This window comes from Lynx canadensis, chromosome B2 (genome assembly GCF_007474595.2).
Source record: "Lynx canadensis isolate LIC74 chromosome B2, mLynCan4.pri.v2, whole genome shotgun sequence".
Taxonomy (NCBI): domain Eukaryota; kingdom Metazoa; phylum Chordata; class Mammalia; order Carnivora; family Felidae; genus Lynx; species Lynx canadensis.
The window spans coordinates 1,363,125-1,374,883 of record NC_044307.1 but is presented as its reverse complement, the minus strand read 5'-3'; the positions used below and the strand labels follow the sequence as shown (position 1 = coordinate 1,374,883).

The 11,759-nt window shown below is 49.1% G+C and overlaps 2 non-coding genes across 2 annotated transcripts; one reads left to right on the top strand and one right to left on the bottom strand.

Moving 5' to 3' along the window:
- The first annotated feature begins 8,222 nt into the window (after positions 1–8,222).
- TRNAL-CAA lies at positions 8,223–8,328 on the top strand. The gene is made up of 2 exons: positions 8,223–8,260; positions 8,283–8,328. It is a non-coding gene; the product is annotated as a tRNA-Leu (tRNA).
- A 305-nt stretch (positions 8,329–8,633) lies between these two features.
- On the bottom strand, positions 8,634–8,705 carry TRNAQ-CUG. The gene has a single exon. It is a non-coding gene; the product is annotated as a tRNA-Gln (tRNA).
- Between the last annotated feature and the right edge of the window lie 3,054 nt (positions 8,706–11,759).

Here is an 11,759-nt window from a genome sequence, read left to right as displayed (position 1 = left end):
TTTCTAGGCGGAGACTTCAGCTCCCTTGCAGGGACCCTCACCTCTCTATCAAAGTTCTAAAGCAGGGCATACTTTTTTCTTTCTTTCTTTTTTCATCCCCCTGCCCAATGTTTCCCCATTTTACCCCCTAAGCATACTTTTAAAGTAGGAAGTGACTTTAGCCCTCACACAGCCCAACATACTTCATAAATAGGAAACTGATACCAGACGCTAAGGTACTTCAAAGAGGAGAGTCCTCTCCAGACTGTCTATGCTCTCTATTTCGACTTGCTCTAATCAGACTGAAAATAATTTGTTATTTATTCCGTTGTAAAGTGACCAGTGTTCAAACACACATGCCTATTAGAGGCAAGAGGGAGACTTTTAAAAAAATTATTTGGAGAGAGAAAGAAAGGACAGAGAGTGTGAGTTGGGGGGGGGGGGCAGAGAGAGACAATCTTAAGCAGGCCCCATGCTCAGCACAGAGCCGGACGTGGGGCTCCATCCCATAAACCACAAGACCATGACCTGAGCTGAAATCAAGAGTCAGAGGCCTAATGGACTGAGCCACCCAGGCGCCCAGAGGCAAGAGGGGAATTTACTAGGCAGCCCAGACCAGGAACCAATAGGCAAAATGGGGACAGTGACTAACTGTAGGACAGATGTCCCTTCCAAGAGAGGAGATACTCTCCTCTCTCACCAAAGATTGCCATTGAAAATGCGGGCCCAGCATACTGCCAAAGTTTTAGCTCAAGAGAAGGCAGGAATCTAGAGTTTTATACGAAACTAATGACTTTTAAATGTTGAAAACTAAAGATTGTAAAAATATCTCTGCAGAAGAAACTGACCTCCTGGTCTCCAGTTTGGGGCTCTGGTACACATACTTATTTTAATAAATGCCTTTCTGTCTGAACAGAATAATATTTTACAGCCAGTCTCCACTCATACCTTCCAGTTTTATTCCAGATAGCAGTATGCTCAATAAAAGACACTTCCTGGGCCCTTTGCTGCCAGTGTGAAAGTACCTCCTGAAGGCAGTGTTACCTTGTCCAACTTGTTATGGATATGTTGTTATCAGGTGAACCGGGAAGACTCCAGGCCCTGGGGCCTCAACCCAGCCCCGCCCAAAGATGTCACCAAAGGTTCTTGGTCTCATCAGGAGAAAGAATTCAAGGGCAGAGGCAACACAGTGGACGAGCCACACAGCAGGAAAGTTTATTGAAGACAGAGTTGGGAGAGCCGGAGACAGGGATGGATGGAGAGAGCTGCCTGTAGGGAGAGAGCCAGAGGACACAGGGTGCAAGCCTGTTAGCTGCACGCCCTGGGGTTGGGTTTCTGCCTTTTATTGACAGTTGTTAACAAGGCTGTGGAGAATCCCTTGCTTGGGGTGGGGATTCTTGGAAGCAGGGTTTGGGGGCTCCCTTCCTTATTTGACCAGGAGCGTCCTGTCCTGGTGTGCCACCTGGGGCTTCTCGGGGAGTGCGGCAGACAGGCTTCTGACCCTCCCCACAGCTGGGCATGGCCTCCTCCGTGCTGGCCTCCAGGCTTCCCCTTAGAGCCTAACGAACTGCACTGTGACCCTAGGACTAACCTTTGTCCTTCCTTCTTCCAGCCTGGAATGTGCATGAGATGATAGGAGCTTGAGTGGCTGTCCTGGACCAGGAAGCAATCTGGAACACCAGAAGCCGACTAGGAGGGTGCAGTGGAAAGGCGACTAAGCCTGGGTCCTTGCACACTGCAGAGTGTCAGCAGCAGGCTTCATGGTCCGCTAAAGTCACTGTCTTATTTAAGCCACTTACTTGGATTGTCTGCATATGCAACTAAAACCAACCCTAACTAATAATACACAGTTCTTATTAATAAACAATTTTATTTTTCTTTTTTTCTCTATTTTGAGGGAAAGAGGGACAGAGAGAGAGAGAGAGAGAGAGAGAGAGAGAGAGAGCATGCTCGCAAGCAGGAGCCAGCAGGGGAGGACCAGTCAGCACAGAGCCAGATGTGGGGGCTCAAACTCATGAACTGTGAGATCCTGACCTAAGCACGAAATCAAGAGTCAGATGCTTATTAGACTGGACCACCTGGGTGCCCCTAAGCTATTTTATTTTAAAATAAATTCCTACCTCCTCTCTTTACTCAATCTAGCTGCTAAATATGAGCTCCTAATATTAGCTAAACCCACAGGACACCTCAGTCTTTACCTTACAGGTTTTGAGGCATTTGACAGGGTTGACCCCTTCCCTTCTTGGATTGCTCTTTCTCTGGGCTCCAAACTGAGTAGGGCCTGGTGATGCCTAAGGTATTTCTGCTTCCTCCGCTCCTCTTATCTGCCTTCAGCATGTGACACCAAAGTTAGTCTGGAAAATAAAAATAAAGACCAGTCAGGAGAAACACAAGGCTAGGATAATTAAGGAATAGATGGCCAGATCAATGGGACAGAATAGAAGCTGGCCTGTGGACCCAAATCAGAATAAGAGTTCAGTTTGGATAAAAGGGAAAGTTCAGACTGGTGTCCTACCTTCAACAAATGATCCTGTTTGGGGGGAAAATCTCATCTTCTTACACCAAAGTATATTTGAGATCAGTGAAAGATTTAAATTTTAAAAAACAAATCAATAAAAGCTCTTTTTAAAAAAAAAGATTTAAAAAATGTTGTCTAGAGGAAGGTCTTTCTAAGTAGGGCCACAAACCCAGAAGCCATCCATCAAATGGATACATTTGGTTACATAAAAGTAAAAATCGACTGACTTCTGTACAGGAAAGTACCTTTATTTATTTATTTTTTTAACGTTTATTTATTTTTGAGACAGAGAGAGACACAGCATGAATGGGGGAGGGGCAGAGAGAGAGGGAGACACAGAATCGGAAGCAGGCTCCAGGCTCTGAGCCATCAGCCCAGAGCCCGACGAGGGGCTCGAACTCGCGGACCGCGAGATCGCGACCCGGCCGAAGTCGGACGCTTAACCGACTGCGCCACCCAGGCGCCCCAGGTGTCTGACTCTTGATCTCAACTCAGGTCATGACCTTCCAGTCTGTGGGTTTGAGTCCCAAGGTCGCGCTCTGTGCTGACAGCGCAGAGCCTGCTTGGGATTCTGTCTCCCTTTCTGCCCCTCCCCCTCCTCTCAAGCAAATAGTCAAATAATGAAGGAAAACTAGGAAAAAGTACTTTTAGCAAATAACACAAAGGATGAATTTCCTTGAGAGAGAAAATACTTTCACAAATATAAGTAAGAAGAGACAAAAAGAAAACTCTGAGAAGACAGTGTGGGAAGAAGAACAACTGGTTAATAAACATGTGAAAAGTTCAGCTCACTCAAAGTTAATGAGATAAAATGTGATGCTTTGTATCTATGAGATTAGTAAAGATTAGAAAACTGCAATACTGGTTATTGGTGAGAATGAGGCATTCTAGGACCACGCGGGGTGTAAGCTGGGAGAACATTGTTGAGAACAATTTGGCAATGGCTAAAAAAATCTTAATACACACACTCTTTGAACCATCCAGTCCACTTCTGCCCCCTCTGCACAGAGATGATGGATTGTGTAAGGACTGTAATTCGAACATTGTTTGGGTTTGTAAAACATTGGAACCGACATAAATAGGCTTCGTGAGGGGATGGGTTGATGGAAGACACTGAATGCACACCCGCCATGGAATACTATGTAGGTACCCAAAGGAATGAGTTACATCTTAGTACACGAATATGGAAAGATGTCTGGGATTCATTCATTCATTCACTCATTCATTCATTCATTCAACAAATATTTGTTGAGTGGCCAGGATGTGCCTGACTGTCTTCCAGACTCCAGGATACTGCAGGGAACAAAATAAAGTTCTGTGCTCAGAGTTGCCTTCTAGCAAGAAAGATGGACAAAAAGCAAACCAAGAAATAAATGCAGCGTGTGGAAGATGCCATGAAAAAGGAGTCAGGATACGGAGGGAGCAGTGATGGGGGCGTTAGTTTATACGGAGCAGTCAGGGGGCGCCTCCCCTATGAGGGAACCAAATGGCTGCTACAGTTTGGAGTCTCAAATGTGTCTGTTATTGCGAATGTTCTCTCAGAGAAATGAATGAAAACTTACATTCACACAAAAACCTGCACAAAGCATTATTCAAATAGGAAGTGTCCCAGGATGTGGAGAACAAAGGCAAAAGACGTGCAGAAAAATTAAACTTCCTTACAATTGCAGCCCATCGGCGAGTACTTGGAACAGCCACCTTCCTCTGGAAGCTCAGCGGCCCCCAGGTTCCTACTTTGCGGGAGGCAAAAGGCAACCTTAGCTGGACATCAGCCAACATCCACTTTGCCGTATAAAATCCCTCTGCGAACCTCCTTTACCTCCACCCCCCCCCCCCAAGGTACATGCCTGCAATCATCCTCCAGGCTTATGGCCGCTGATACACAGCGGGAGGGTCTCAGGACCCAGGTTTCGCTCCACTGTAGTCAGTGACCTAACAGCAGCTAGCCCCTCAAGGCCCTGGGAACCTTGCTCCCAAATTCCTTACAGACTTACGTTGTCCCTGACCCCCTCCCAACCTGAGGGTATGTAACCTGTCACTCCTCACAACCCCCCAACCGCCCACGGGTCCTGTCCTCGTGCTTTCATGAAACCACCTTTTTGTACCGAAAATGGCTTACGATTCTTTCTTGACTATTTGCTCCCAGACCCCAACACCGCATCACATCATCCCAGATAAACTGAGACAAATCATCACAGGGTCTTCGAGGATCCTACTCCCAATGCTCTTCTCCACAGCAACTTTCACTGAAATGTCTTGGGCACTTGCAAAAGGAGGCTGGGACGTGCAGTGTTTCCTGGGCACATTTGCTGATGCAACATAAACATCTGGGTTCCCAGGCAAAGAAGGAGGAAGGTGAAAATGGCTGTTGACAGTTTCTGTCACCAGCCCTGAGTTAGCAAGGTCTGTGACCCGATTTCAGAGTTTTATGAAACCTCTTGCCTTTCACCCATCTCTCTGAAGTCACTCCAAATAGCACGTGAAACATGGCTGCGGCCAAACCCTCCCTGGGCCTGTCTTGTCCTTGTGTCTTCATTTTCCAACACCTTCCCGCATCCCGAAGCCAGGAGTGCCTGTGCAGAGAACCCAAGGAGTGTGTGGGCCATGGGCTGAGTCTGGGCGGCACACGCTGTCTGTCTGTCTGTCTGTCGCAGGTGCTGGGAGGGGCCCACAGGGACCACAGGGGCTGCTGTCCCTAGGGGAACCTCATATGTTTACAGCTTACTTCCAGGAGAAGATGAGGGCCAGACCTCTCCTTAGGTGAGGCCAGATTCCTTACTGCACAACGACCATGAACACAAGATGAGGAAAACAGAAATATTCCAAGTGTCTCAAGTCCGGTACTGCACTGCCACCACTTGTCTTGGGTGAGCACTTCAGGGCAGCGTGTAAAAGTGACACATGAGGAACGGCCCTCTTCGCCTTCTGTCCTTTGCCCTCATGCTGATGTAGAGGGGCCAGGAGGGGGTGCAAACAGCACGGTGGGGGGCTGGCCAGGCCCACAAAAATCCCTGCAGAGAAGTGATCAGACTCCCAGGAATCTGGGGGTATTTCTGCGTTGGGGTGAAAAGTCCTCTGTAGCTTTTGAGTTTTGTACCACGTGCACACCTTCCTTATCCAAAGCAAATTTTAAAAAGTTGTATTAAGGACACGAATGAATTCTCAAGGATGTCAAGCACCCTTTCAGCACAGAGAAATGGGTCTTCTATTCTAAACTTCAAACTTCAGTGATGGTTTTGCCTGAATAAAGGAGTGAGTTTTGTTCCAGAAATTTACACTTTGATTTTGAGAGATACTGGTCCATTTACAAACAGGCTCTGGAATCTCTTCTAACAGTAAAAGAAGCCTGAGATATTTCATTCGGAGATAACAGTTTGTGCATTCCTCAGAGTCTGAACACTTCCATTCTAAGACAGCATTTATCTTGCTATTTTCAGGTTTATTTTACTACTCAAATCTAGCTTGTTTGTTTGTGTTTTTTTTTTTTTTGTCTAGTGAGAAAGGGAGAACCAAAATAGTTAAAAAGAAAGCAGCACAGAAAAAAATCATCAAAAATGTATTAGTTTAAAAATTACGGTGCATGCTCGATGTTGTTGTGTCGTTAAAAAGCATGTGTGTACCGACGTGGAAAGACATCCCTGGTAGTTGCTATGTTAGAAAGAAGTTGTGGTACATTGTGTGGAATGAATTAATTTTTTATAAGACAATAGCGCACACGTGCACACACTAAAGAAATCTGTAGGGAAATTTAACCCCAATTAATAAGGGTGTGACGTGTCAGCAGGACTGGAAGGAGGCATAGATGCTGACTGATGTCTGCTTTCTAACTTCCATTTTTCTGCGATGTGTGTTTTATTTTGCCTGCAAGCATCTGTTATTTTGTAGGCAGATAATACAGTAGAGACAACTTAACAGTTTTGAAAAGAGAGGGATTTTAGGGAGCCAGGCAAGAGACCAAAGGGTTACAAGCCAAGAAGTGTCCTCAGACTTTCCCCCCCAAATTTAAAAGTCTCCTGCCTCAGTTTATGGTTTCCAGCCCCTCAGCCCCTTTGTGGCTGCCGGTGAGAGCAGTGATAGTGAAGGCGTCAGGGGGTGACGTCCAGCCACCGCCCAGGCCCGGCGGTGGTGGGACAGGAGGACGCTGCTGTACTTAGTGATGCTGCTCTGTGCTGTGGGCTCTCCTCTCGCCGGACCCAGGCCATTCGGGCGTCCCTTTCTATCTCAGATTTCAGTCTTCCGTTCTGGAAAAGAACCTTGTGTTTCCTTTTTATCTGCTTCCCTTCATCTTTTCCTTTCCTCCCTCAGCAACCCAGGGTTTTGACACCTGCTGGCAGACACACTTTTACTTCCCTCTGGAGCCTCTCCTGCTTTCCACGTGCACCACACTCTCCCAGGGCTTTCCACAACCTTGCTTTGAAATCACTGCACTAAATTTTTTCCCGCCTCCCCTTCTCGCCGTGTTTCATGAATGTTGTTTCCTACGTCACTCGGGACTTAGTTGCGGTTTTAAAATCCAGTTTCCCGAAGGTGTTTCTTTCGCCTTAGTTCTCGTCCCACCTCCTGCCTGTTGGTTTTGTCTTTATTCCAGAAATATTTTCACAGACATCTGATGGTTCCTGTTTGAAGTGAGGACTACGAGCCCAGCTGCGGAATCCCTGGGGTGGAGAGGGTTGATGTGGGGACCTGGCCGCGTGGGTGCGGGGCCTCCGAGGGTCAAGGGTCTGGGTCTGTTCCGTGATTCCAGCACAGCCCAGCCCAGCCCCGGCCCCAGGCGGACGCAGAGGACAGTCCCCGGGGCTCTGGAAGGACAGTCCCCAGGCTTTGGGAGGATCGTCCCCGCGGCCCCGAGAGGACTGTCCTCGCGGCTCTGGGAGGACCATCCCCGGGGACTGTGGGAAGACAGGAAAGTCCCCAGGCTTCAGGAGAACAGTCCCCGGGGCTCCGGGAGGACCATCCCCCAGGGCTCTGGGAGGACAGGACAGTCCCCGGGGTTCTGGGAGGACAGGACAGTCCCCGGGGCTCTGGGAGGACAGGACCGTCCCCAGGGCTCCGAGAGGACAGGGAAGTCCCCGGGGTTCTGGGAGGACAGGACTGTCCCCGGGGCTATGGGAGGACAGGACCGTCCCCGGGGTTCTGGGAGAACTGGACCATCCCCGGGGCCCCGAGAGGACAGGGAAGTCCCCGGGGCTCTGGGAGAACAGGATTGTCCCCGGGCTCTGGGATCTGCGGGCAGGGGGCGCCAGAGCCCAGCGGCGCGTCTCCTCCTTGCCGCGCCGGGTTCCCGCGTCCGCGCGCGAAGCCACCGGCAGTTCTGGACCTTCCCCGCCCCGCCCCGCCCCGCCCCTCCCCGCTGCAGTCTACCCCGACCGCCGCCGTTCTCCCCGGGTCTACACCCGCTCGCCCGCCCGCGCTGAGCTCCGCCCGTTCTGCGCTGCTGGTAGACGAACGGCTTCTCCAGGGCCAGTTGGGGTCGTTCCGGGTGCCAGCGTCCTGCGCCCTGGGGTACCCGCGGGGCAGGGAGGGCAGAGCGCGGGGAGGGACCCCAATCGCAGCCTCGGCGGGGAGCAAAGCACCGGAGCTCGGAGCTTCCGACCCGCCGAGGAAGGGGCGCAGCTCCTCGCCTCCAGGGATCCACCCCACAGGGCACTGAACCCCGGGGGCGCGCACGGGGCGCGCGCTGGAGACGACGAAAGAGTCTGTTCGCGCGCAGAGCGCACCCCCGGGTGTCAGGATGGCCGAGTGGTCTAAGGCGCCAGACTCAAGCTTCGCTTCCTCGGTTCGAGGGTTCTGGTCTCCGTGTGGAGGCGTGGGTTCGAATCCCACTTCTGACACATGCTTTTTTTTTTTTTTCCCCGTTTTTGTCCTCGGTTTGAGCTGTGCTTTCCTTCTGCGGCCCGTGAAGTCTGTCCGCTTACAATCCCCTCCCCTCTTCTCCCCTCCCCCCCATCCACTTCCCCCATTCCCGCCCACCCCCTTACCCACTCCCCAGTGCTGGTTACTGTCCTCGCGACCTCGCTGCCCTCGGCGTGCTTTTTGTTCGGTGGGCACGGCCTTCCCTGAGTGCCTGGGCTGGCCACGCAGCAACGCAAAAGTCCAGGCCTGGGAGTGAAGTCATGTAAAAGGACCGGAAATAGGAAGGTTCCACCGAGATTTGAACTCGGATCGCTGGATTCAGAGTCCAGAGTGCTAACCATTACACCATGGAACCCCACGTGAAAAAGGCCTTGTGCACCATCCATCTGAGACCTTCCTCCTGTGGCCTTGTCCTAACGATTGAAAACGAGACACCGTTTCACCAGTTTTGTTTGTTTTGATTTAAATCCTAGTTACTTAGCACCCAGCGTAGAGTTTATGAGTAGAACCCAGGAATTCATCCCTTAGATACACACCTAGTGCTCATCCCAACGGGTGTCCTCCTTAATGCCCATCACCCATCTAGCCCCTCCCCCCACGTCCTCTCCAGTAATCCCTAGTTTGTTCTCTGTTTTTAGGAGTCTCTTATGGTTGGTCTCCCTCTCTGTTTTTATCTTATTTTTCCTTCCCTTCCCCCATGTTCCTCTGTTTTGTTTCTTAAATTTCACACATGAATGCAAACATATGATATCTGTCTTTCTCTGCCTGACTTATTTCACTAAGCATAATGCCCTCCAGTTCCATCCACGTTGCTGCAAATGGCAGGATTTCATTCTTTCTCATTGCCAACTAGTATTTCATTGTATATATAAACCACGTCTTCTTTATTCATTCATCAGTTGATGGACATTTGGACTCTTTCCATACTTTGGCTATTGTTGATGGTGCTGCTATAAACATTGGGGTGTCTGTATGTGCCCCTTCAAATCAGCACTCCTGTATCCTTAGGATAAATACCTAGTGGTGCTATTGCTGGGTCTAGGGTAGTTTTTTGAGGAATCAAGCACCACTTTAAACAAAAGCTCTGCCTCTTCCTCCTAATTTCTTTCTTTCTTTCTTTCTTTCTTTCTTTCTTTCTTTCTTTCTTTCTTTCTTTCTTTCTTTCTTTCTTAAATTTATGAAGGCATTTTCTGGCGGATGGAAAAATTCCTACACTTTCCAGCCTGAAGGCGATGGAAAAGCCAAATACAAGAGGGGCAGATGGGGGGCAGGTGGTGGGAGGGGGCTTGCACTGACCTTCCACTGGGCCGAACCCCCGGGTTTCTTACCCTCGATGTCAGGGGAAGCATGGAGTCCTAAGGCTATTCTTACTTCTGGTGGTTTTGAGTTTGCCTTCATTTCTGATCCATGCAAAAATAAATTGGATTTTCATCTCACAGTTCAAAAGGGAGAAAAGAAAAATATAACATCTCCTTTCTGTAGCCTCAGTTATTTATTCAAAACACCTGCCAAGGCCTTTGGAGCAACCTTAGACTTTCTTGGCACCTCCCTGCTCAGCTGTAATCATGGGCTCAGAATTTGAACATGTGTCCTCCCACTGCAAAATGTCTTAAGTGTCGGACCCGGTCTCGTTCCTCTTTGATGCCCCAAGTCTGGTAGGGCATAGAAGTCTCATCAATTCTTGTTGCTTGAAGGTGTAGACGAAAGGATGCGAGCATGACTGCTCAGAGGGATAGCCCAGGGTTAGACTTTCGGGAGGGTTTCCTTTCCCATTCCTCCATAGGCTAAATCTGACAAGCCTAAAGGGGATGACTGATGCATATTTGGTTTGGTTTTGCTTGTTTTTTGTGCCGGCCAGGTCACGGCTCCCAGTGGACACTCCAGTGTTCATGTGGACCCCTACATAGGCGTCCTCAGATGTTGGTGACCAAGACAGGAAGGACATGATCGTGCTAGACATACTCACTTATTTTTCAAAATCTGAACTTTGTTAAGATACCATGATTATTTACCTAGTAACTGTAAGAACAACACATAACAAAGAGATCATATATACAGCATGAAATATTCAGGTACAAATTACTCTTTACTCAACCTAAATATTAAGTATTGGTCATGTTCTCAATGTGCCTCTGGTAGTCTCCCAAGGCTGAGTTGCTAAGGAATCGCTGAGTCATTTTCTGTAATTCATCCTGTTGCTCGATCTCCAGCCAAGCAAGGCGCCTGTCACAAAATAGCTGCTTATTAAATACGGCGTAGAGAGAAGCAGTGAAACCCAAGGACTTTTGGCCAGGTGACTGTAAAGTTCTTGTAAGTGTCCACACATATAACTCTCCCTCTTCATGAGTCCCCTGTCTTTAAAAGATGGTCTAAGCTGGCTTAGATCCAATAATTCCCGTCTTTTTTTCCCAGCTCAGGGGGCATCCTGTATTTATTTATTTGTTTTTATTTTTTGGATGAGCTACATCCTTATTTCTTAAAGAAAAAGAAAGTGTCCACTGGTTTTAAAAGGATGCCAGAATATTCTGAGGATAGGCAAGGGGAGGGGTAGGAATGACTGGTTTTTCAACCCTAGCACATTTATTCCCTAGGAAAGGACAGTGGGTAAGACCTGGAAAAGAAGGCAAGGGGTTGGTTTATTTTTGAGTGTGGAATTACAAGGCTGCACCCTTTCCTTGGATTGCCCGTGCGTGGCTAACAAATACTGCAGGGCAGATGCAAACAAATGAAGACACAGAGGGGGAGCTACCTGGGGAAGGGGAGAGATGATTGGGCCCCACAGTCCAGAAACAAGCTGGTCCCTGGTGACCTAAACAAGTGGCTTGCAGTTACCTGGTAGCAGAGCGAACCCCCAAGGATCAGGTCAGTGTGGTGTAATCAGCCGCTCACAACCCAGTTCACCGGGGGTGTCCTGTAGAAACGGGCCTTCGGGACACATGGCCCTACCAGAGCTGGGTCCTCAGCTCTGTAAACCCTGCTCTCCTCACAAATTAGCAAGTTATTCTTTCATATATTTATTCATTGGAATTTAACACAAACATGTACTTGGTTTTCATGACATGGGGAAGCAAGAGAAATGTGGTTGTGTATCTGACGAAGCTTATGACACATGAGGAAAAGCAGACAACTACACAAAAGTTCCCGAAAGTTCTGGTAAATACCAAGAGACCGACTGAGCGACAGCGGAGCGTGCCTGGGTCGTGCGCACAGGAATGGGCCACCAAGTGCCCACAGTGTGCCACCAAGAGCCCCAGGCGTGCCCACGGGAGTGGGCCACCAGACGCCAGGCGCAAATGAGGGAAGCCGGCTGCGGAAAGGCTGGCCACGCCCGGGCCTGCTGCATCCTCCCCAGCGCGCTGCGTTGCTCCTTTACTGTGTTTACCACATTGGGGTTTTAAAAGTTCATTCA